This window comes from Theobroma umbraticum, unplaced genomic scaffold (assembly GCF_002168275.2).
Source record: "Theobroma umbraticum cultivar Fairchild unplaced genomic scaffold, ASM216827v3 scaffold_239.1, whole genome shotgun sequence".
NCBI classification, from domain to species: domain Eukaryota; kingdom Viridiplantae; phylum Streptophyta; class Magnoliopsida; order Malvales; family Malvaceae; genus Theobroma; species Theobroma umbraticum.
In genome coordinates this window covers 2,158,480-2,182,662 of record NW_018397273.1, presented here as the reverse complement: position 1 = coordinate 2,182,662, position 24,183 = coordinate 2,158,480, and the positions used below count along the sequence as shown (strand labels likewise).

The 24,183-nt window shown below is 30.3% G+C and overlaps 1 non-coding gene across 1 annotated transcript; it reads right to left on the bottom strand.

The window, feature by feature from the left end:
- Positions 1-18,850: 18,850 nt before the first annotated feature.
- On the bottom strand, positions 18,851-18,957 carry LOC149526443 (small nucleolar RNA R71). The gene has a single exon (XR_016352015.1). It is a non-coding gene; the product is annotated as a small nucleolar RNA R71 (small nucleolar RNA).
- Positions 18,958-24,183: the final 5,226 nt, after the last annotated feature.

Genomic DNA, 24,183 nt, shown 5'->3' with positions numbered 1-24,183 from the left:
ATTTAGTAATTTAATTAATTGATTAATTAGTAATTCAAGATTCTTCATAATTAGTTAATTAACTCATTAACACCTTAATGTATTTAAATATTTTTACAATTAAATAATATTAGTAATTTAGTTAATTGCTTAAGTACTCAAACACTTCTTCATTTCATTAATTTAATTATTTATTTATAATATCACAAATTTAAGTAATTGTTTAATTACTTATAACGCTTTACATTACTTAATTAAATAAATTATTTAATTAACACATTAATTAACATCTTAATTTATTTAAAAAATTTAAAAATAAAATAATATTACTAATTCAGTTAATTGCTTAATTGCTAAACATTTAATCAATTTAATGTATCCTTAATCATTTTAAATGCACCCTAAATTTTACTAAATTAACTAATTTAATTAATTGCTTAATTATCAATATATGATTATTCATAATTAATTAAATTATGTAATTAATTCCCTAAACCCTTAATTAATTTAATTAAATAAAATATTATCTAATATTACTTATTTAATTTATTTCTTAATAACTAATTTAACTAATTCCTTAATTACTAAAACAATTTTTCATTTGACTAGTGAAATTCTTTCATAAATTTAATAAAACCTTAATTAAATAATTATAAATTTTAAGGTATTTACTAATTTTCTTAATTGCTTAATTACTAATTTTTTTATTACTATATTTATATTTAATAAAACCTTACTAATTTTCTTAATCACTAAAAGTTTAAAAGATTTCATGCCTAAAAATCCATGTATGTTCACTTATGCCTATGAATCAACATATTTAACAGCTACCAGCATCCATGAACCAACACATTATTCCCAATTAAAATACCAGCAACAATTAATCACATAAACAACTAGAATTAATACAAAATGCTAGCAATCAATCAATTCAACCATGAATCAATGCATTACTCCCAAAATATAAACAACAACCATGAATCAACACATTCAACAACCAAAATACCAAAATCCATGAACCAACACATTATTCCTAATTAAAATACCAGCAACAGTGAATCACATATACAACTAGAATTAATACAAAAGACTAGCAATCAATCAATCCAACCATGAATCAACACATTATTCCCAAAATATAAACAACAATCACGAATCAACACTATGGACAACCAAAATACCAGCAACAATCTCAAAGTACAAGGAAACCTAAACCCTAATTATCAACAAAATCTAACAACAAGATTATTCCCAAATATAATAACTAAATCTAAGCCCAAATATACGGTAAATTATGAGTAAGAAAACCTTACATTCTAGGCAACATAAACATAGCACCAGCCAAAGCAAAATCGAGAGAGTTAAATGGAAGGGGGCGATTAGAGAAATAAGAGAAGTGTGAGGAAGGGGTCTTGAAAGTGGGAGGCAAGGTGGTGGTTGGTGACAGAGGAAGCGCTTAGGTGGGGCGAGCAGTAAGGTAGCCGAAGAGTGAAGAGAGAGCAGAAGGGAGTGAAGAGAGAGCAAAAAGGAGAGAAGAGAAAAAGGATAAATAAGTAAAGGGAGAAATCAAGGGAAAAATCCCGTGTGAGCATTTTTATTTTACTTATCGACGAAATCTTCTGTTGGTAATTGAAATAGGGATAGATGAGGGGAAAACTCTCACTTGCGAATTTTAACTATTTATTACTAACGAAATATTCTATCGATAAATTAAAAAATAATACTAACAAAATTTTTGTCAACAAATCTATCAGTAATGTTACAATATCTCACTAAATTACCAACCAATTAGTCAGTCGGTAAAATAGTTGGTAAATTCTATCAAAAAAATATTACCGACTGAATAATTTTTCCATAATTTTTATGCCATTTTGCTATTCATGCGTTCCATTATATTACCGATGGATTACCAGTTGATTGAGTTCCATCGATATTTTTCATCGGTAATCTGTTTGTTTTTCTCATATTCTTCCCTCGTCGGTAATTCGTCAATAATTACCGTCGAAATATTATCGAAAAAATTGATTCCATTAGCAATGCTTATTTTTTTAGTAGTGTAAGTAGTTTTGTAAAAATAAGAAAAAGAAAAAGAGTTTTTCTTTCTGATAAAAATAAGATTCGATAAGAACTTTTTCTCTTTTTGTTATAAAAAAAATTTCCTAGCACAAGTAAAATCCTACCTTTGAGAAAGTCTTATTTGGTCACTATGTGCATTATTATTAGAGGCCAAACACTTGGGTGGCTAAAGATTTGATAAATCTTAAAGGTAAAGATGCAAATATTTTGACTGCAGGATTTCAGACTGATTAGTTCTCTTTTCAAGTTAATTGCTTCATCACAAGCCTTTTGGATTAAATTGGCTCTTGGTTACGATATCTAAAGTAAAGTATGTAATACTTAAACTTATAAATATTTATAATTAATTTGAAAATTACAAGAGAAAACACAACTTTGATCTTGTGGGATTCGGTTATTTCTTTGATTAAATGCATAGTTTATTTTTCCACTACGTTATATTTTTAATTTCATGAGTAATTTCATGCTCGAACATGAGCTCAAATCCTATCAAATTAGATACTAAAAATGGAAGGATTCGGCATCATGGTCAAACATGAAAACAATCAAGAAATCAAATATAATGCAACAAAACAATAAACTAGCATTTAATTAGAGAAATAGTTAAATCTTACAAGATCAATGTTTGTATTTTTCATGTAACTTTTAAATTAATTACGAATATTCATAAGTTTAAGAGTTACATACCTTACTCTATATATCGTAATCAAGAGCCAATTAAACAAAAAACACTTGTGATGAAGCAAGAAACCCCGCAAAGAGAATAAGATGGTCTAAAATCTTGCAAACAAAATCTTTGCTTTTTCATTTTTAAGATTTGTCAAATTTTCAGGCACTCAAGTGTTTGGCCTCTAATGGTAATCCACATAGTGACCGAATAAGATATTCTCAAAGGTAAGATTTTACTTGTGATAGCTAGTTTTATTTCTAAAACAAAAAGATCAAAAATTCTTTCCAAATCTTATTTTTGTTAGACAAAGAAAACAATTTTTTTTTTCTTTTCTTATTTTATGAAACGGTTGAAAAGTGGCAGGACACTTAGAGTTTTGGTTTCCTAACATAACATATTTATGTAGTCAAACAAAGTTGTAACCCTAGATACAATAGTTGTATTTTAATTCAATTAAGTCCTTGTGAACTTTATTAATTTCTTACTTTATTTTGGTCTATTCTAAGTAAGTCCAACTTAATTGATTATCCTTGCTAAATCTCAATCATGTCACTTAATGTGTGTGACCCAATAGACTTTTAACATGTTAGCAACAAATATAAATCCTAATCAAATATCAATTTGATAATTGATTTATATTTATAGATCATGAGCGACATCTAGCAATACTTCATAATCACCCAAATGTTAGAGAGTCGATTAAAGAATTTGACAAAGCCCTTTAGTGATAAACTTCTCAGTGCAATACGATATTTTCATCAAATATCCAAGATATATCATAAAGCATGGCTTAGTGTCTACTTATAACATTCCATAGTAGTTCTCACAATTCATGACTAACCTTATGAATTTAGGAAATTAACTTTTCTTAAATTCTTCATGCTTTGGCCAAAGTCTTTATACAAGTTAATCAAGAATTGAGAGCAAGTGAAATACATCCCTTCACATCACTTGGGGTGATGAATCCTCTCTTGACCACTCAAACACCCTGTTAAAGCATTTGGTTACCTCTAGACTCGTATATAATGAAATCAAAACTTGTTGTTCTCCATACAAGATGACCTGGTGTCTTAAATCCAAAGACTAATTGCACAACTATCACATGAGAACATATTCCATAGACTCTTGAGTGAAATACCAAATGGAGTTCTTATAGTGGGTCATGTTGGTTGAATTTGTTCTTTAACAAGCACCTACATGTTATCCTCAAGCATCCCATACACTTCAATTTATGAGATCGATTACTTACTTTCTAAATAAGAAGCTTAACATGTACCAGTCTTGAGCATTGTCAATGCCTTATCTTGACAATACAGTGACTAGGAATAATTTTAGAAATGCGGCTTTGACTCATAGTGATCTCATAATTGTAACAACTTTACAATTCTCGTACAAGGCCTTTACGTTCCATGAGCTTCATCTAATTAATACTTAATAACTCCTTATTATTGCACTAATATGAAGGAAAACCTCTATTATATATAGTTATACGATTAAGTATGCATTAAATGACCATCTGTATCCCTTGACCAATCCAATTGGCTCAAGGGTATGTACCAACAATCTCCCACTTGCACTTGAGTTAATTGCTAACATATCTATTATCAAACTTTTTTTCTTATTGATTGTGTCTCTACTAAGACAACTCAAATTGCAATATTTGAGAATATGTTAATATATATGTTTGACAATCTCCATTGTCATAATTGAAATACTAATTTAGATCACAACGAGATCTTGATTTTCTTATTATGCCTCTTGTTGTTACTTTAGTAACTCGGAATCATTTATTTGTTTATTAAACTAATGATCCAAATATCTTTTCTTTTGTAATCTAAACAAAAGGTTGTATCTGAGTATAGATGCAATCATACAATTATCTTTTCTTTTGGAACCATTATAATACAATTGCTCAATCATAACTTTATGCCACTTTTAAGATTTAGGATTCTCTCTATGTTAAACTCCTTTAACATGTCATCTTAAACTCTTTTGTTGAGTCCTGTTTTAGGTTCTAACTTTTTAGTCCCATTTTGTTTTTCATGGACTAGCAAATGTATGTGATACACTTTGAATAAATAACTTATCTTACTCCCACTAACCTTATGATGTGCATAAAATATATTTATCTTATTCAATGTATTCAACTATTTTGAATTTATTACATGAAATAGATATTATTATCTAATCATTCATGTAAGATTATTTAGTAGACTCATCTTATATGAGTCGTGCATCAATATGCATTCTACTAATGGTTTGTGTTTAATAGATGAATTATGCATCTTTATGCATCCATTAAATCAATTTTTGTGCATAGATCTTATCTATTGGAGTTTATAATTTCGTGACTCTTGACCTTTAAATTGTCATTAGCTCCCACTATTTTTATCATGTATAGAAATTTTACAAAGTTAACTTATTTACCTTCCTTTGGGGCATTATATCCATAACTTTTATGTATACTTACATGTCATTAGTCATTCGTCATTGGTTATGGGATGAAATCCTCTCAAAGATTATATCATGCAGTTAACTGGGTTTAGAATGCTTTGTGATTCATCTCTTATGAATTCAATGCGATAATCAATAGTTATTTAGTTCTAAGAAATCTTAATTTAGATCCAAGATTTCATTAAGAATCCTTCACTAAATATGTTCATAATCCTATTTTGAATTCATTGAGTGATGATGCAATTTTGTCTAAGTCATCTCATTAATTTCTTTTTTGATTCATAATCAAAAGAAAAATAATCTCACAATGATCTTATTATTATGACTTAGTATTGATTATTATATACGCAAGGTTATACTTAAGGATAAATAATTTAGAACAATTCCAAACTAAAATGAGATGTAATGTAAATATATAAATATATATAAGCAAATATAAATATATGTTTCCTAAACATAAAATAAAATATTTAGCCCTAGGCCCAAAACCAAAACATCTCATCTTGACAATCATATCATGAAAACATTCAATGTTCTAAAATTATTTATTGTTCCACAATTTAATCTAGGTTAACAAGCTTGATAACCATCAACTAAGGTTGTCCATTTCATGATCCTATTCTTCACTGCTCCTTGTCATTAGTTCCTTCAATATCATACATATTAAAACCATTAATAAAGAGTAAGGTATCATATGCCAAGTAGAGAAAAATAAATCATCGTGTGATTCAAACCTAAACTGGAAACTTCTTTTTATTTCTTCTCTTTGATGGATTCAAGATAATCCTTGCAATTGCGCCTCTAATGCCTAAGTTTGCCACAGAAATGGCATTTGTCATTATCCCTATGCTTTTCACTCTTCCAATAGGCTTCATACCTTTTGAAGTTAATGCCTTTTCACCCTTGTCTTTCTTAAAATATTTTCTTTTCTTATTTTTATTTTTCTTAAAAGAAACATGATAAATTGAAGTCTTCTCTTTCAGTATGATGTTCTCAACCTATGTGAGTATATTCAATAAACTCGAAAAGGTTGCCTCAATCTTGTTCATGTTGAAGTTCAACACAAATTGTGAATAGCTCTCTGGTAGCAAAGAAAGTACAAGGTCTATGCTTAAATCATGATCCATAACCCAACCCAATTGCTCAAGTCGAGTCATATAACCTATCATCTTAAGCACATGAGGCCTTATTGGGCTTTCTTCAAACATCTTACATTGAAATAATTCCTTTGAAATGTCGAATCTTTCTATGTGACTTTCCTTATTGAACATTTCTCTAAGGTTTAGAATAATATCTAGAGCATTTACAATTTCGTGTTGCTTTTGAAGATCTTGAGCCATATTAGCCAACATCACACATGTGGCTTGATCGAGATCAACCATATAAATTCTATAGGCCTCATTTTTCTCATTTGTAGCATCATTGCAAGGTTTTTCCAGAATAAGACCATCTAGGATGCAAGCTTTTTTCTCTTGTTTCAAGACAATCTTGATATTGTGAAACCAATCAATGAAATTTGGGCCTGTCAACTTGTTTGCATCAAGTATGCTTGTAAGTGACAAACTATTCACCATGACAGATTTATATCCTATATAAGCGAACATATATGATTATTAGTCATTAACGCAAATTATATACTCATAAAGATAAGGTTTTAGCATCTTATATGATTATTTTCAATATTTTATCAAAATAATAGCCCTCATCTACTATTTCAAAAAATTTAAGCTTTAAACTTCTTATTGAGCTAAGACCTTTTTCATCCCACCATGATCGAGTGACTCAACAAGCCATATGAAACTAATTCGGTAGCTAACTTAGTTTACCAATTGTATCTTAGATCAGTTAGGTGACAACTATTTGTCTAAATGTATCATATAGATTTTACCTAACTATGCCTCTAATACTATGTAGTCATGTGTGACACATTCGAACAACATGGTACTAGTTGAGTAAGACCCACGAATAACTCAAGCATACTTGTGTAAAAGTTTGGCCTTGAGTGACTCAACAAGCCTCCAATTAAAAAAGTAGCCTGGTTATTTTGTTGTATAGTGAAAACTTTTTAACTCAATATATTAGTGGGAGATTTTATTTATTAATTAAGGTATCATTGATTTGACGTTATTGACATGCACAACATTTATCGCATTTCACATGTATCATATATATATTTACTGAAATATAAATCTCTCTCATGCCAACTACTAGGATGATTATGGACTTTACTAATTCTAATTTCCTTGAGCCATTAAGAAATTAGTTGGTCAAATTCCTAGGAAATTTTACAAACATCATTTTCAAGTTTTGCTTGTAATCTCCATGGCACCTTTGGATCTTCATCTTCAAGTTACAAAAATTTTTCTATCTAACTCTAGTTTTACACTTTGATATAAGTAATTACATTTTATAATCAACAAATCTCAAGTTACATTCAAGGGGAGTTAAGTGACAAAAGAATTTTACAATCCAGTAAAATAGAGATAAGGCAAGGTGTGTAGACCTTATTTTAAAATAAATATAATGAGAAACAAATTTAACCATCCATGACCTAATCTTCCAAGGTCTTAGTCCATAATTATCCTCATGCTTTATAATCATAATCAAAAGCATAGAAATAAATGCAAGCTAAATATCACTTGGTGATCTTGTGTGTTATTTGAGAAATGCATCAATTAATCCACTTAAAGTACTAAACTCAAATTATTTGGTGTTGATTTATTTCAATTTAGTGTTTAAGAAATTCTTGTTTTCAAAACACTTAAAGTAAACATTTTACTCCTTTTGCTTAATCAAAATTTCATTGAAATAAAACTTTCGTTTTTAAGACTTTCCATTTTAATTCTTTCCATAATTAAAACTCTTTTTAATTTTGGAATCCTCTTTATTTTATGTAAACTTCCTAAAATATATCTAAGAAAACATTTTAGCTTCTAACATTTAGAACATGGATTAGTTTTCTAAATTGTATGTTGTTCAAGTTACCTAAATGGTGACTTAACAAATTTTGAAAACTTCTAATTAAACCAAAATTTTAAGGAAAGTTCAATGCTATCACATAACTTTAGGAATTTCTTCTAAAGTAGGAAACTATTTCCTTTGAATTTTTCAAATTAAAATACTATCCTTAATTTTAAGAATTTCTTTTGAGGTAGGAAACAATTTCCTATTCTTTATGAATGGCCCAAAATTAAAATTCGATCCTTAATTTTAGGAATTACTTTTAAAGGAGGAAACAATTTCCTATTTCTTCTAAATAACCCAAAATTAAATAGATGACAGTTAAGTACTCTTAAAACTCCATAAATCATGAGTCAAACTTATGAAAAAGCTGCTGAAAATATCTAGCAAGTATGTTTAACAATTAAACACAACATTCATGAAGAATTAAGCCACCAAAACCGATCACAACTATCCAAAAGTTTCCACATTGAATCTTTGTTGTTTTGGAACTCAAAAACATGATTTTTATGAACCCTTACATACTAAATCAAGTTTGTTGACACATACAATAATTTAATTTGATAAAACTAATTTTTAACAATTAAAACTACTCATAACACTTGTCCAATGTTAGTCAAAAATAATCAATACATTAGTCTCCAAAACACCTCAAAACTATACAGTTTTAACTTGGATTGCAAGCCTTTTAATCCAATTATTAATTCTTTAACTAAACATGATTTTAAACCTTATAAAACATGTCTAAATGAATTAATTACATGCTTCCCAGATTTGAATTAAAATAGAAAAATAGATTTTAACGAAATTCTTCAAGACTAATATACACCAAAGTAACACACAAATCAATCCTATTGATTATTACCAAGAATCAAGTGTGCATATTACACGAAAACATCAAACAAAAGCTCTGATGCCATTACTAGTATACCACCTCATGCTCAAATTTGAAAATAATCAAGAAATCAAAATTTAACGCAATGGAATAATAAACTAGCATTTAATCAGAGAATCAACCAAATCCTACAAGATTAATGTTTGTGTTTCATGTAATTTTCAAATTAATTATGAATATTAAAAAGTTTATAAGTTACATACCTTATTCTAGATATCGTAATCAAGAGCCATTTAAATAAAAAATATGTGTGATGAAGCAAGAAACCCCGAAAAGAGAATAAGATGGTTTAAAATCCCGTAACCAAAATCTTTGCTTCTTCACCTTTAGGATTTGTCAAATCTTCAGCCACCCAATTGTTTGGCCTTTAATGGTAATCCACACAATGATCGAATAAGATCTTCTTAAAGGTAAGATTTTACTTGTGCTCGCAGGTTTTGTTTCTTAAACAAAAAGACCAAAAATTCTTGCCGAATCTTATTTTTGTCAAACAAAAAAAAATTATTTTTTTCTTTTCTTATTCTATGAAATGGTTGAAAAGTGGAAGAAGGCTTAGAGTTTTAGTTTGCTAACATAATATATTTATATAACTAAACAAAGTTGCAACCCTAGATATAATAGTTTTATTTTAATTCAATTAAGTCCTTGTGAACTTAATTAATTTCTCAATTTATTTTGGTCTGTTCCAATTAAGTCCAATTTAATTGATTATCCTTATTGAATCTCAATCATGTACTTAATGTGTGTGACCCATTAGGCTTCTATCATATTGGCAATAAATATAAATCCTAATCAAATATCAATTTGATAACTGATTTATATTTATAGATCATGAGAGGCATCTAGCAATACATCATGACCATCAAAATGTTAAAGAGTCAATTAAGGAATTTCATAAAGCCCTTCAGTGCTAAGCCTTTCAGTGCAATATGATCCTTTCATCAAATATCCCAAATATGTCATAAAGCATGGCTAAGTGTCTACTTACAACATTTCATATTAGTTCTCATAACTCATGACTAACCTTATGAATTTAGGAAACTAACTTTTCTCAAATTCATCATAATTTGACCGAAGACTTTATACAAGTTAATCGAGAATTAAGAACAGGAGAGATACATCCCCTCATATAACTTGGGGTAATGAATCCTCTCTTAACCACTCATTCACTTTCGCATGCTTCATGGCATACCCAAAAACACCCCATTTAGGCATCCAATAACCTCTAGACTTGTAGGGGATGAAATCAAAGTATGTCATTTTCTATACAAGATGACACAATGACTCAAGTCCAATGACTAGTTGCACAACTATCACATGAGAAGATATTCCATTGGCACTTGAGTGAAATACCAAATGGAGTTCTCATAGCGGGTCATGTTCAGTGACCTTGTTCTGTAATAAGCACCTACATGTTGTCCTCAAGTATCCCATATACTTTAATTTATGAGATCAATTGGTTATTTCCTAAGTAAGAAGGCTTGACATGCACTAGTTTTTGAGCATTGTCAATTCCTTGTCTTGATAATACAATGACTAGGAACAATTTTAGGAATATAGCTTTGATGCATAGTGATCTCATAATTGTGACAACTTTACAATTCTCTTGCAAGGCCTTTATGTTCCTTGGGCTTCATCCAATTAGTACTTAATAACTCCTTATTAATGCACTAACATGAAAGAAAACCTCTTTCACAAATAGTTATGCGATTAAGCATGCTTTAAATGACAATCTATATCCCTTGATCAATCTAATTGGCTCAAGGGCATATACCAACAAAAAAATTCAACAATGTCAAAAACAAGAAGCTATAGTGGACTATTGTACTTTTATAGTAGATCCTAAACCCATGGTTTACATTTGAAAAATGATAGTGATGTTTCAGTTGACTATAAAGGAATGCTAGTCAATCCTAGAGAAGAAAAATTATTTTCAAAGCTTGTGGAATAGGTTTAAAAGAGGGTTTTGATGTATAAGTAAATTTTTGCAAAACTACTAAATTAAATGCAAGAAAATGATCAATTTTGAAATGCTTAAAATATTTTTCAAGTCAAATCAAACAAGAGATATGTAAGTGATGATGGTTGAAAAAGATTTAGTGAAGAACCAAGCCAAAATGTGAAGACTGTAAATCAAAGCGCAAGAAATTTTGAGATGGGTTTTCTTGAAATGTAATGCAACAAACTAAAGCAAAAACAAAAATTTTATAGTGGTTTGACTCTTTTAAATGCCTACCATTTTGGATAATTCAAACAGGATCATAGAGAAAAATCATCAAGAAGCTAGTGTCGCAGCAATGAAAAGAATTTTAAGCCAAATTTCAACATAGAACCTTCGAAAGGTGTGGCTCTCGAGGAATTTTTTTAAAAAAAGCATTTTATGGGATTTTGGAAGTTAGGGCTTTTGGAGGCTATTTAAGTGGCCTTTTTCAAACGTTTATCATGGGAGGCAACAAAGAATTTCTCTAGAGAAAAAGAGCCAAAAACAAAGCAAAAAAAAAAATTTACGGGAGAATCAAGATTATAATGATTCAACTATTAGTTTTCTCTCTTTACTTTTGTGTTTTTCTTATTTTCTTTGACTTATATTAATGGTCAAGTTTCTTTGGATAAAGTTTTTATTAGATATTATGAGCTGAACTATTTTTCTAGCATTGTGGTGGATTTCAAAATGTAATTTGGATATGTGCTTCTATTTTATTTATTATGAATGGATATAGTTTTACTTATTCAAACATGCTTTTAATGCTTTTTATTGTTTGTCTAACAATTAGCTCATTTTTGAATCTAATTGAGACTCAATAGAGAGATTTTAGATTGGACTAATATTTGAATAGCATATGTTCACATCACTTAGGTGATTTGATTCGTTATTCGTATAGACATATGCCAATTGTGATACATAGCCAAATTAGAACACTAGCTTAATGAACCATATTTAATTAACTACCATAGACATATAATGACCCAATTAAGTTAGGTAAGCATGAAAGCATTTCGATTGAGACTTATAAATAACTTTGGATTCTAGGTAAGTAAAACCACCCATGAATGTAAATAATAGGAGAAGCTAATATCAGATAAATTATTGAATGAACCCATAATCCTAGGTTTTAATCTATTACCTTTCTCTTGTGAATCTTTAGTTTTTTTAATTAGTTTAGTTGTTGATTGAATTTAGTTTTAACTAATTGTCTACAAAAATTGAGTTACTTGAATAAGATTAATTTGTCATAATTTTAGTACTTAGTGAAGAATTAGGTGCAAATCCCTTTGGGATATGATTCTAGACTTATTGTTTATATTATTTGCTCAATAAGTATATTTGCGTGTGCAAAATTGGCAACATAAGGGTTTCTCCTGAATATGATACAGCATTTCGATCATTTCTCACACTGTAAAAGTACAATCAATGTGATTCTTAGACTAGTGCAAAAAATAAAAGACAAAGCTACAACTTTCATGTTTACCATTTTGCCCAGATCAACCTCAAAATAAGAGAAAATTGCATTACAAGAGAAAGGATTGCAATAGGGTTAGCACAAGAGAGCTTGGTGTCGCGGTAGTAAATGGTCATGGCCATGGCATCGAGAAGCCCCCTACTCCCCATACAATTTCTAGAGAGTCAAGCATCATGACGCCCTTATGCCATAACCCCCAACAGAAAACCAAAGGAGTTTTGACGTTACGGTGCCAATACATGAGCTTTAAAAATTTGCACTTTCCAAAGGTTTAATTTTAGGGCTTTCAAGGGGATATAAATAGGAATATTTAGAGCCTAAAAAAGGATGTTCTTTAAAGCAATTTTATGGGGAAAAAAAGAGACACTTTACAAAAGAAAAAAAGGCAAGAAAACAAGCAAGATCGAGCTTCAAAAGCAACTGAAACTTGTTTCCCTCACTAAATTTATCTTTCTCTCTCTTTCTTTGGCTGTAAAAATGGTTTATTTTCTTGAGATGTTGATGTTTACTGTAGAAACTATGAACTAAATTGCTTTTTCTAGGATTTTGATATACCTCAACATGTAATTTGGATATTTTCTCTCTTTTACTTATTATTAATACATATTAACTTGTTTGTTTCTAATCTATACTTATTACTTCTAATTGATTGATCAACAATTAGATTAATTTGGCTTTCTAAATTCTACTTGAAAAATGGAGTTTAGAATAGACCAAGATATGATTGGCATGTGTTCATTTCACTTAGACACTAGGTGATTTGATTAATATTTAGGATAGAAATATATCTAAGAACAACATATAGCCAAATTTAGAGCATAAACTTAATGAACCTTTCTTAATTGATTCACTTCGACATGTAATTAGTTAATTATGAAAGGTATTTGTACAAGAATCTCGATAGAGACTTGTAGATAAATTTGAACTCTAGGCTAGCAATTCAACCCTAAACCCTAAAACTACCAAAAGAGAAGTGAATATGTTGTTAAATAAAATTCCCCCTTTTGCAAAAATCTTTGAACATAAAGTTATAATATGAAAGAATAAAACCACAAAACAGAGTATAAATTGAATAAGAAACAGAAAAGCAAAGAGTACTCAGTAGGAATTTTATACAAGTTCAGCCTTCCAATGCCTACGTCTTCTCCTTTGATAGCACAATGAGTTTAAATTCACTATCAGCTTACCTTTTCAACAAGGTTAGGTGTAACCTTTACAACATGCCTTTTGCAAGATTAGACGTAACCTCTACATCATGCACAACCTTTATACAAGATAAAGCCTTTTAAAGGATCATCCAAAACCCCTCTACCTTTTGCCTGATGATATAACCAATACAATAATGGATTCTAGCGAATCACCAACTCAAAACCTCTAGAAAGGTTAATAAAGAAGTTTATTATTAGAAAGGTGAGATCTTTCACAAAGATATGGATGATCAAAAATGGTTTACGCTCAAGAAGGATCAGCTGAAGAATAAAAATGTGATCTATAGGATCTTTGCTTGCTCAAAAATGGGAACTTTCTACTCACAACCTTTTTCTCTTGTTTTTCCATTCTTTTATTCTTCAAAGATCATTTATATTTTTTCAAGTTCTTTTTCTCTTCTTTTTTTAATGTCCTTAAGATGGATATTTATAGCCTCTTTGATTTTTTGCCAGTTGGAGGGAAATTTGAATAATTTCTTGTACATTCCAACCAGCTTGCAAAATTTTGTCGAATTTGTAGAATCAATTCTTTGCTATTGAGTTGTCAGTTCTTCACAAAGTCTGTAACTTTCTATCTTTAGAGAATTGATTCTTCTATTTTGATGTGTTGGTTCTTTTATAATTGGGTTCAAAGGTGACACCTTTACAATATTGGAGAATCGATTTTTGTGCCTCAAGGTGTTGATTTTTCACTATGGTTTGGTGCCAAAGTTTGCATTTAAACTTGATTTTTGCAGCTCCATTTTTTTCTAGTTGTACTATGTCTTTCGTGGTCCCCAAGTTTTTAAATTGTACTTTTGGTGCTTTAAAATCTTTTCCTTGTAGAATCAATTCTTTCTTCTTTGTTTTTTTGCTTTCTGCATTGTCTCTCTAGAATCGATTCTTTGTCATTGAGGTGTTGGTTCTTCATAAGTTCTAAAGCTTTTGTCTTTCAAGAACCAAATTTTTCTTTTCTCATATTTAATTCTTCACTGTTGATCTTTGCTTAAGTATTGACTTTCTTTTTTTCTAGAAGCAATTCTTACTATAATCAAAGAAATAGATTCTGCTTTTCTTTTCATTTAAGTACCAAGTCATTTCTTTTGAGAACTTGACTCTTGGGTTGGCACTCTGAATTTTGAAAACACATGATCTTTGAGAAAAGTAATAAATATTTCTTCAAGTTCAAGAGCATGATCGTTCGTATTTGGAACATATTCAAACAATCAAAACATTTCAATATGCATTTCTTTTAATTTTAGCTTTAATTCTATTTTGAGGATTTTCTTCATATTAAAAAATATCTTTCATTCATTTCAAAACTCTTTAAGTTCAATCAATTTTGTCATGTCAAAACAAGAATAAAGCTAACAAACCAATTGATTTAAGTATAAAGAGAGAGATTAGTTCCAAATGAATTGTTAAGGAATAGCATGATCCTAGGCTTTCATTCAACTAGTTTTCTAGTAATTTTTAGTCTTTATTCCTTAGTTTACAATTGTTAATTAAATTTTATCTATAATTAATTTTCAGAATTTGGTTTATTTGGATAAGACTAGGGTGCCATAATTTTAGTTCTTAACAAGAATTTAGGCACGATTCTTCATGGGATATGATACCTTCTTACCTCTATATTACTTGTTTGATATGTATACTTACGTATATAAAATCGACAAGAAGTGAACATTTTAGACAACCTTCTTTGAATGATTGTATTTGATTTAAGCATACCATGTTAAATACATTTATTTTACATTGTATATGTGTATATATAATTTGTATATTTCTGAATTTGATTTTATATTAAAAACTCTTTTGATTTTGCTTGTTTCCTTCTATACCTACTCACTGAGTCTACGAAACTTACCTTAATTAATTGTTGCCATGTGCAGATAAGTAGCATTATAGGGATTGAGTAGGTAGCATTCATTTCATAGATTAACTTGGCATTCGGTAAGCATTTCTAATTTGACAAGTCCCCTCTGTTAGTCCTGGTCATAATTTTGTTGTTAGGTTTTATTTTTGTTCAGTTGGTATTGCAAGGGTTGAGACCTATTGTGTCAGCCATGATGCAACTTGCCTATGTTAATACTTGAAAGTACTTTTATTTTGTTTAAACATAAAGGTGCGTTGATTACATGCTAAGGTGCTAAGTTTGTATAAAGATTATCATTTGCTATATAAATGAATCCATTGCGCTAATTTTGACTATCTGTTTATCCAACTTTTTAAGGTTCACTCGAGTCTCACATGTTTCACTTGTTGAACTTTTGCACCGATCGTAGCCTGGGGGTTTAAGTCGTGACACCATGCATTTACCAAAACAAAGTATGGAGTCCTCCCCATTGAAAGAGACCCAACCAAGTACAGATCTAAAATAAACAAATGCATCTTTCATGTGTGAGGTATAAAATCTCAATGAACAGACATGGAGAAAGGGAACAACCCAAATGGAAGAGTGTTTACATAAAACAAAATTTCATTAAAGTATGCATTTTTAAAGAAAAAGTTAGAATAATGTATAAATCATATAGATAAAGACATTTCCAATCTAAGTCAAATAGTTTCAAATACATACAAGACCTCCTAGAGGCTTTGACAAAAGTGGTATAGCCAAAAATGTCTATAAATCCTTCAAAAGAGTCAACATTCTCATATTTATGCATTAGCTAGCGATCCATGCACAAAAATATCAACACCTTTCAAGTAGAATGCTTACTAACTTAATACTTTTATCAAAAGTATCAATACTTACAACCACAATGCTTTTTGGAGCATTTTGTTGGCATAGTATCAATACCACATTCATGGGGTATTGATACTTCCCTTTTCATTTCTAGATTTCTAATAACTCTATTATATAAAGTTTTTTTGACACATTTTAGGGGCTTAAGTAGCTAGATCTTTGAGTTTTTAGGTTTGGATTTTAGCCTTTTAGGTGTTTTTCTAGTTTAAGTTAGATTACATGTTGAATAGTTAAATTAAGTTATTTTAGTTCATTTTTACTTTATTATGTCTTAATTTACTTTAAGAAGAGTTATTTTCAATTTCTCTCATGGTTTTGTGTAGGATGTTTGATGAGTAAAGTGCAATTGAGTCAAAATAGCATAAGTATGGTGAAGGCTTTACTCATACATGCTGTAGTAATTCAAATATAACTTAAGCTGAAGAAGCCTAATTGATGTGATTTTAATCCATTAGAAAGCGAAGAGAATGGGCTACAACTTTTATGTTTACCACTTTACCCAGTTTAAACCAAATTGAGGTAAAAATCAAATCCAAAAATGATGAATGGATGTAACTCTGCACAAGACAACATGGTGACTGAGGCTGCAGCTTTGAGTTACTCACAACAACGGCGCTAACGGAGTTACCACTGCAGTTCTGGAAGGATCGTGGTTGTAGCACTAAACTAGTGAGGAGCATCATACAAATGGCCGAAAGTAGACTATCATGGTGCTAGAGAAATAGCGCCATGGGGCCAGCCATGTTTGCCGTGACACCAAGAAGTCAAGGTCGCGTTGCCACCCCAATTTCCAAAAATAAAATTTGATAGAAAATTGGAAAGTAGGACATTCAGAAACTTTGAAAGAAAAGGGACTTTTTGATAGCATTCAAATAGAAAGACGACAACAGTTTTTCTGGAGAATTGAAACTAAGAATCAAACAAGAATTCAAGATCAATTGAGAGAGATTCGCAATTTATCAATATTCAACATTAGTTTATTTCTCTCTTTTGTGTTATTTTTATTTTCTTATTTTGAATTCATAGCTAAATTTCTTTGGATATTGTTTTATTTAGATATCATGAACTAATTTGCTTTTCTAGGATTGTGGTGGGCTTAACATGTAGTCTAAATACTTGTTTTTCTATTATTTATAATAAATGGGTATCATTTTACGTTTTCAAATATGTTATTAATGCCTTTAATTACCTGATCAACAACTAATTGATTTGTGAATCAAATTAAAACTCGATAGAGAGATTTTAGGTTACAGTAAGATTTGAATAATGTATGTTCACGTCACTTAATTGATTTGATTTGCGTTCGAGTAGACATACGTGAATTGCCACACTAAGCCAAATTAGGATACTTGCTTAATAAACTTAATTTAATTAATTCTTATAGACATATAATGAACTAATTAAGTAAGGTCTTTGTGCAAGCATCTCAATGGAGACTTGTCCATAGCTTTGGATTCTACGTTAGTAAAACCACCCAAGAAAGATAAATTACAAGAAAAACTGGTATCAAATGAAGCGTTGTATGAACCCATGATCCTAGGTCTTTAATCTACTATTTTTCTCAATATATTTAATTTTTGCTGGTTAATTTAGTGTTTTTTTTATAAATTTTGTTTTGATTAGCTTTTCAATTTTTGGATTGTTTAAATAAGATTAATTTATAATATAATTTTACTACTTAGTGAAACTTTAGAAATAAATCCTTGTGGGAACGATAATCTGGACTTACTATATATATTACTTGTTCAATACATATACTTATGTGTGTAAAATCAATAATAAGTTTTTGGTACCATTGTCAGGGACTTTGTTTTTTGTATTGTTTGCTAATATTAAAATTTTACAGATTATTCTTAATTAAGTTTTATTTCTTTGTTTTGCAGGTGTGTTCAATCATAGTATGGGAAAAGCAAACAGCTTAGAGACTATCTCATGTGGTCTAGAAATTGATAGAACATTCCGCATAATAGTTGAAAATCAAGTGTTGCTCCAATAAATACAATGGCTGATCAACAAAGTGAACAGAAAATCCAAGAGCGCATAGTAGCTGAAAATCATTGCTTAAGGGATTATGCTATGCCTTTGGTGCAAGGAATTCCATCAAGCGTTCGAAGGGTAACTATTCAAGCAAACAATTTTGAGTTCAAGCTGACTATAATCACCATGATTCAAACCTCAATCTAGTTTAAGGGGCTTCTAAATGATGATCCAAATGGCCATTTATCAAACATTTTAGAGATTTGTGATACTTTCAAACACTATAGTGTCAAAGATGATGCAATCCGTTTAAGGTTTTCTCCTTTCTCATTGAGGGATAAAGTTAAAGCATCGTTGAATGCACTCCTTATTGGCTAAATAACAACATGGGACGATCTTACTTAGAAGTTCCTTGCCTAGTCCTTTCTTTTGGCTAAGACAACAAAAATGAGGAATGATATTGCATCGTTCATGCAACAAAATTCTGAATCGTTGTATGAAGTTTGGAAAAGATACAAAGAATTACTCCAACGTTGCCATCATCATGGTCTTCCAAAGTGGCTTCAAGTGCTCACTTTCTAAAATGGTTTGAGTGGGCATGTTCAAACCACCATTGATGCCGCAACGGAAGGACTTTTAATGGCTAAATCAATAAATGAGGCATACGATTTGTTGGAAAAGATGGTTGCAAACAACTACCAATGGCCAGCAATATGAGCAATTCATAAGTGAGTAACTAGAACTCGTGATGTAGATGATTTTTCGGCATTATCTATGTAGGTAGCAGCTCTAACTAAAACTCTTGAATCTTTTCGTACTAACTCCATCCAAAGTCCTTTTGTAGCTTGTGAATATTGTGGAGATAACCATGCAAGCCATCAGTGTCCAAGCTTATCAGAAATAGTGCAATATATGGGGAATAGATAGCAAAATAACCCTAACTCCAACATGTACAACCCAAGGTGGAGGAACCATCCAAATTTCTCTTGGGCTAATAATTAAGGATCTTCCTCAACTTCAAGGCCAAATGCACCTCCGAAGATTTCAATAGCAAGCCAGAGCGCCATACAAAGTTCATGACACAAAATGATGGCATTATACAAAGTCAAACAACTCTATTCAGAGTCAACTAGCATCACTTCTAGACCTAAAGACTCAGATCGGTTAACTTAACAATTTATTAAACAACCGACCTTAAAGAACATTGCCTAATGATATAGGGGTGAATCTTAGGAGAAAAAGTAAGGAACAAGTTATGGCAATCACCCTAAGGAGTAAAAAAGAGGTTAAAAGTGGTGTAAGGATAGCTAGACTTCAAGATAAGATTGTTGAAAATGAAATAGTAATTGAGATAACTGACAATCAAATTTAAGAGAAAAAAGCAAAGGAAAACTTACCACTACCACCTTTTCCTCAGCGTATTAAAAAACAAAAACTTGATTGGCTATTTTAAAAGTTTCTTGAGGTATTCAAAAAGCTTCGCATCAACACTCTTTTAGTAAAAGTTTTAGAGCAAATGCCATGATATGTGAATTTTCTAAAGGAGATATTAACTAAGAAGAGGAAATTTGAAGATTTCGAGACAATTACAATCATTGAGGAGTGCAGCGTGATAATCCAATATACGCTTTCACCAAAACATAAGGACCTAAGGAGTTTCTCTATCCCTTGCTCAATTGGTAATGTTAATTTTTCAAAAGCTTTATGTGATTTGGGTGTTGGCGTCTCAATTATTCTTTTGTGTATAGCTAAGAGAATTAGATTGAAGGAAATTCAACCCACTACAGTCACATTGTAAGTTGCAAATAAGAAAATAAGGCAACCTTTTAGGATTATAAAAGATGTCTTGATTAAAGTGGGGAAATTATACATTCAGTGGACTTCCTTGTACTTGAGATAGAGGAAGATCAAGAGGTTTCGATCTTATTGGGATGTCCATTCTTAGCCACTGTAGGTGCACTAATTGATGTAAGGGAAGATAGATTAACTTTCAAAGCTAGAGATGAGGTAGTTGAATTAACTATTTCCAATGCACCTAAATACCCTTCCTCTATAGCTTAATGCTTTAGAGCGGACTCAGCTGATAAAGGTAAAGGTAATCTCCACCATTTACAAGTACGCTAGCATAAACCCTTGAGTCAAAACCATCGCCACTGCATCTCAAAACTAAGTAATTTAATGATGAACATGATCCACCACCTTTAGTCAATCGTGATTTTAAGGTGGGACAATAATGGTTATTGACCAAATCAATCAAGCTCCTTCCATGGAAACAATAATCAAAGTGGTTAAGTCCTTACAAGATGGCTAAGGTCTATCCATATGGTGCAATAGATATTTGTAGTGAAGCTGCTAGAACATTCAGAGTGAATGGACAGTGCATTCAGCCTTACTTGGGAGGTGAATTGGATCACCAAAAATCCTTAATTACTTTAGTAGACAACAAAAAAGGGGTATTGTAGTCAAGCTAGTTACTACAAAGAAATGCTTTTTCGAAGGCAACTCAAGCTATATCTTTTTAGGTTTAGTTATTATTTTTATTTAAATAAGTAGTAATAACCTCTCCTTGTGAGTATGTAGGTTTGGAAAGTATGAAAATAAAGAGAAATAAAATTAGAGCTTTCAATCCACTGTCATCATTGATAGAGGAGTTTATTTTCCTTATTCTTTTTAAGTTTTCACATTGAAGGCAATGTGTAGTTTAAGTTTAGGGGAGGGTTTTAATGTTATATTTTTTGTGATATTTTTAGGTTACTCTATTTTCGTAATTTTCTAAAAATTTTATGCATGTTTTAAAAACTTGAGTTAGATTTAATTGAGCTAGTTTTGTTTAATTTACTTATCCAATGATGGGAACTTAGTTATATTCCTATCTTGATTCCTTACAAATGTGAATATTGTTTGAGTGTTATGTAATTCTTATGCTAAGTTTTGTTGTTAGAATGAAATTTCTACATTTTAAGCACCATATCTTTTGCTTCGATTCATTGTATGAATTTAGAAAAGGTTTATGTGAATGTGAATTTTTGAATTATATATTAAGTTCTAGAGTTTGTTTGATTCTCCCTTGAGGGGAAATTCTATGCTATACTTAGTTAAGGAGATGATTAAGGCCATATTTGGACCAATTGAACCTTTTCCAGCCTTCCTTTACATAAATTATCCTTACTTTTTCCCTTTGAGCCTAATGAAACCTTTTCTTTGTTTGAATACTTAATTTTCAGCTTAGACCCTTATATTAATGTTTACAACAATTCTTGCATCCCTCATTCCTAAGTACATAAATCAATTTAGGAATGTTATGAGCTAAATAATAAAAGAGGTAGTAAAGATGGAAAATGACGAAAAGTTCAAAATATGATTGTATTAATCTCACTACCTAATAAAAGAAATAAGTTTGGGGGTGTGAAATTGAGGAAAAGAAAAAAGAAAAAATAGAAGAAGAAAAAAAATGAAATGTTGAATAGTAGAAAAGTTCTGATAAAAAAGGGTATACTAAGTGAAGCAAAATAAAGCTCTTAATAGGTCCTAGATTGACTATGTGCTTAGGGTGATTTGAGCTATACATTATCTCATGTATAACCTTAAACATAGCCATTCATTACAAACAAATTAAAGTCCTATTGATCCTTGATTTAGTGTTAGTCTACATTAGTGGAGAGAGAGATGAAAAGCAAACATATGGAATTTAATTACTAATTTTAATTTTGCATGAATTTAAATTTATTTGGATTGTACAATGTTCTAGGTGAAAAGATTGCACACACAAATGGAAATTCACTTAATGATAAGCTTGCATTTGAGTTGAAACATGAGCTTGAATAATATTTGTATGTGGCTTAGAGTTATGAATATGGATTAACTTTTGAGAACATTAAAGATGATTAATGAAATGGTGCAATTGAACTCTAGTTAAATATTTTCATGTTTAAGTTATTGCATTTTGTTTTTTGTTTTCCTCGAGGACTAGTAAAATTTTAAGTTTAGGGGTGTGTTAACTTTGTTCTATAGAGTTATTTTAACACATTTTGATGGCTTAAGTAGCTACATCTTTGAGTTTTTAAATTCGGATTTTAACCTTTTAGGTATTTTTCTAGTTTAAGTTAGATTACATGTTGAAAAGTTAAATCAAGTTATTTTAGTTCAGTTTTACTTTATTATGTTTTAATTTACTTTAAGAAGAGTTAGTCAATTTCTCTCATGGTTTTCTGTAGGATATTTGATGAGCAAGGTGCAATTGAGTAAAAATAGCACAAGTATGGTGAAAGCTTCACTCATACATGTTGCAGTAATTCAGAGATAACTTAAGCTAACAAAGTCCAATTGATGTGATTTTTAATCCATTGGAGAGCTAAGAGAATGGGCTACAACTTTTGTTAGTTCAAATCAGATTGAGGTGAAAATCAAGTTTAAAGATGATGAATAGATGTAGCTCCACACAAGGTAGCATGGTGACTGAGGTTGCGGCTCTGAGTTACTCATGGCCACAGTGCTAAAAGGGCTACTTATGCAGTGTTGGGAGGATCGTGGCCACAGTGTTGAGCTGGTGAGGAGCATCATACAAATGGTTGAAAGCAGATCCCACTGGAAAAATAGTGCCGTGGTGCCACCAATGTTTGCCATGGTGTCGTAGTGCCAAGAAGTCAAGGTTGCGACGACACTTCAATTTCCAAAAAAAAGAAAATTTAAAAAAATTGAAAAGTGGGGCATCTTGCATATATTTAAGGGACTTTTTGGGAGCATCCAGAGAGGAGGACAACCGCAATTTTTTTGAAGAATTAGAGCTAAGAATCAAATAAGAAGTTAAGATCAATTAAGATAGATTCGAGATTTATCAAGATTCAACATTAGTTTATGTCTCTCTTTTGTGTTATTCTTATTTTGTTGTTTTGAATTCATGGCTAAATTTCTTTGGATAATGTTTTATTTAGATATCGTGAACTAATTTGGTTTTTTAAGATTGTGGTGGATTTCAACATGTAGTCTAAATACTTATTTTTCTATTATTAGTCATGAATGGGTATCGTTTTACTTATTCAAATATGCTTTTAATGCCTTTAATTGCCTAATTAACAATTAATTGATTTGTGCATCTAATTGAAACTTGACAGAGAGATTTTAAGTTAGACTAAGATTTGAATAGTGTATGTTCACCTCGCTTAGGTGATTTGATTTGCGATTCAGGTAGACATACGCTAATTGCCATGCATAGCCAATTAGGACACTTGCTTAATGAATTAGTTTAATTGATTCCTATAGACATATAGTAAATTAATTAAGTTAGGTATTTGTGTAAGCATCTCGACAGAGACTTGTCCATAGCTTTGGATTTTAGGTTAATAAAACAACCCAAGAAAGATAAATAACAAGAAAAGTTGGTATCAGATGAAGTGTTAAATAAACCCACGATCCTAGGTCTTTAATCTACTACTTTTCTCAATATATTTAATTTTTGATGGTTATTTTAGTATTTCTTTTAAATTTTGTCTTGATTAGACTTTCAATTTTTAGATTGCTTAAATAAGATTAATTTATTATATAATTTTAGTCCTTAATGAAATTTTAAAAATAAATCCTTATGGGAATAATGAACGGTAATATGGACTTAATGTCTATATTGCTTGTTTGATATATATACTTACGTGTGCAAAATCGACAATTTCAAGCCAAAATTTTTCAGAATTGGCTTCATTACTTTGTCTATTCATTCTTTAGCTCATTCCCATGAATTTTAACATATTACAAACTATTAAACAATTTCAAATACAATGTCGTAT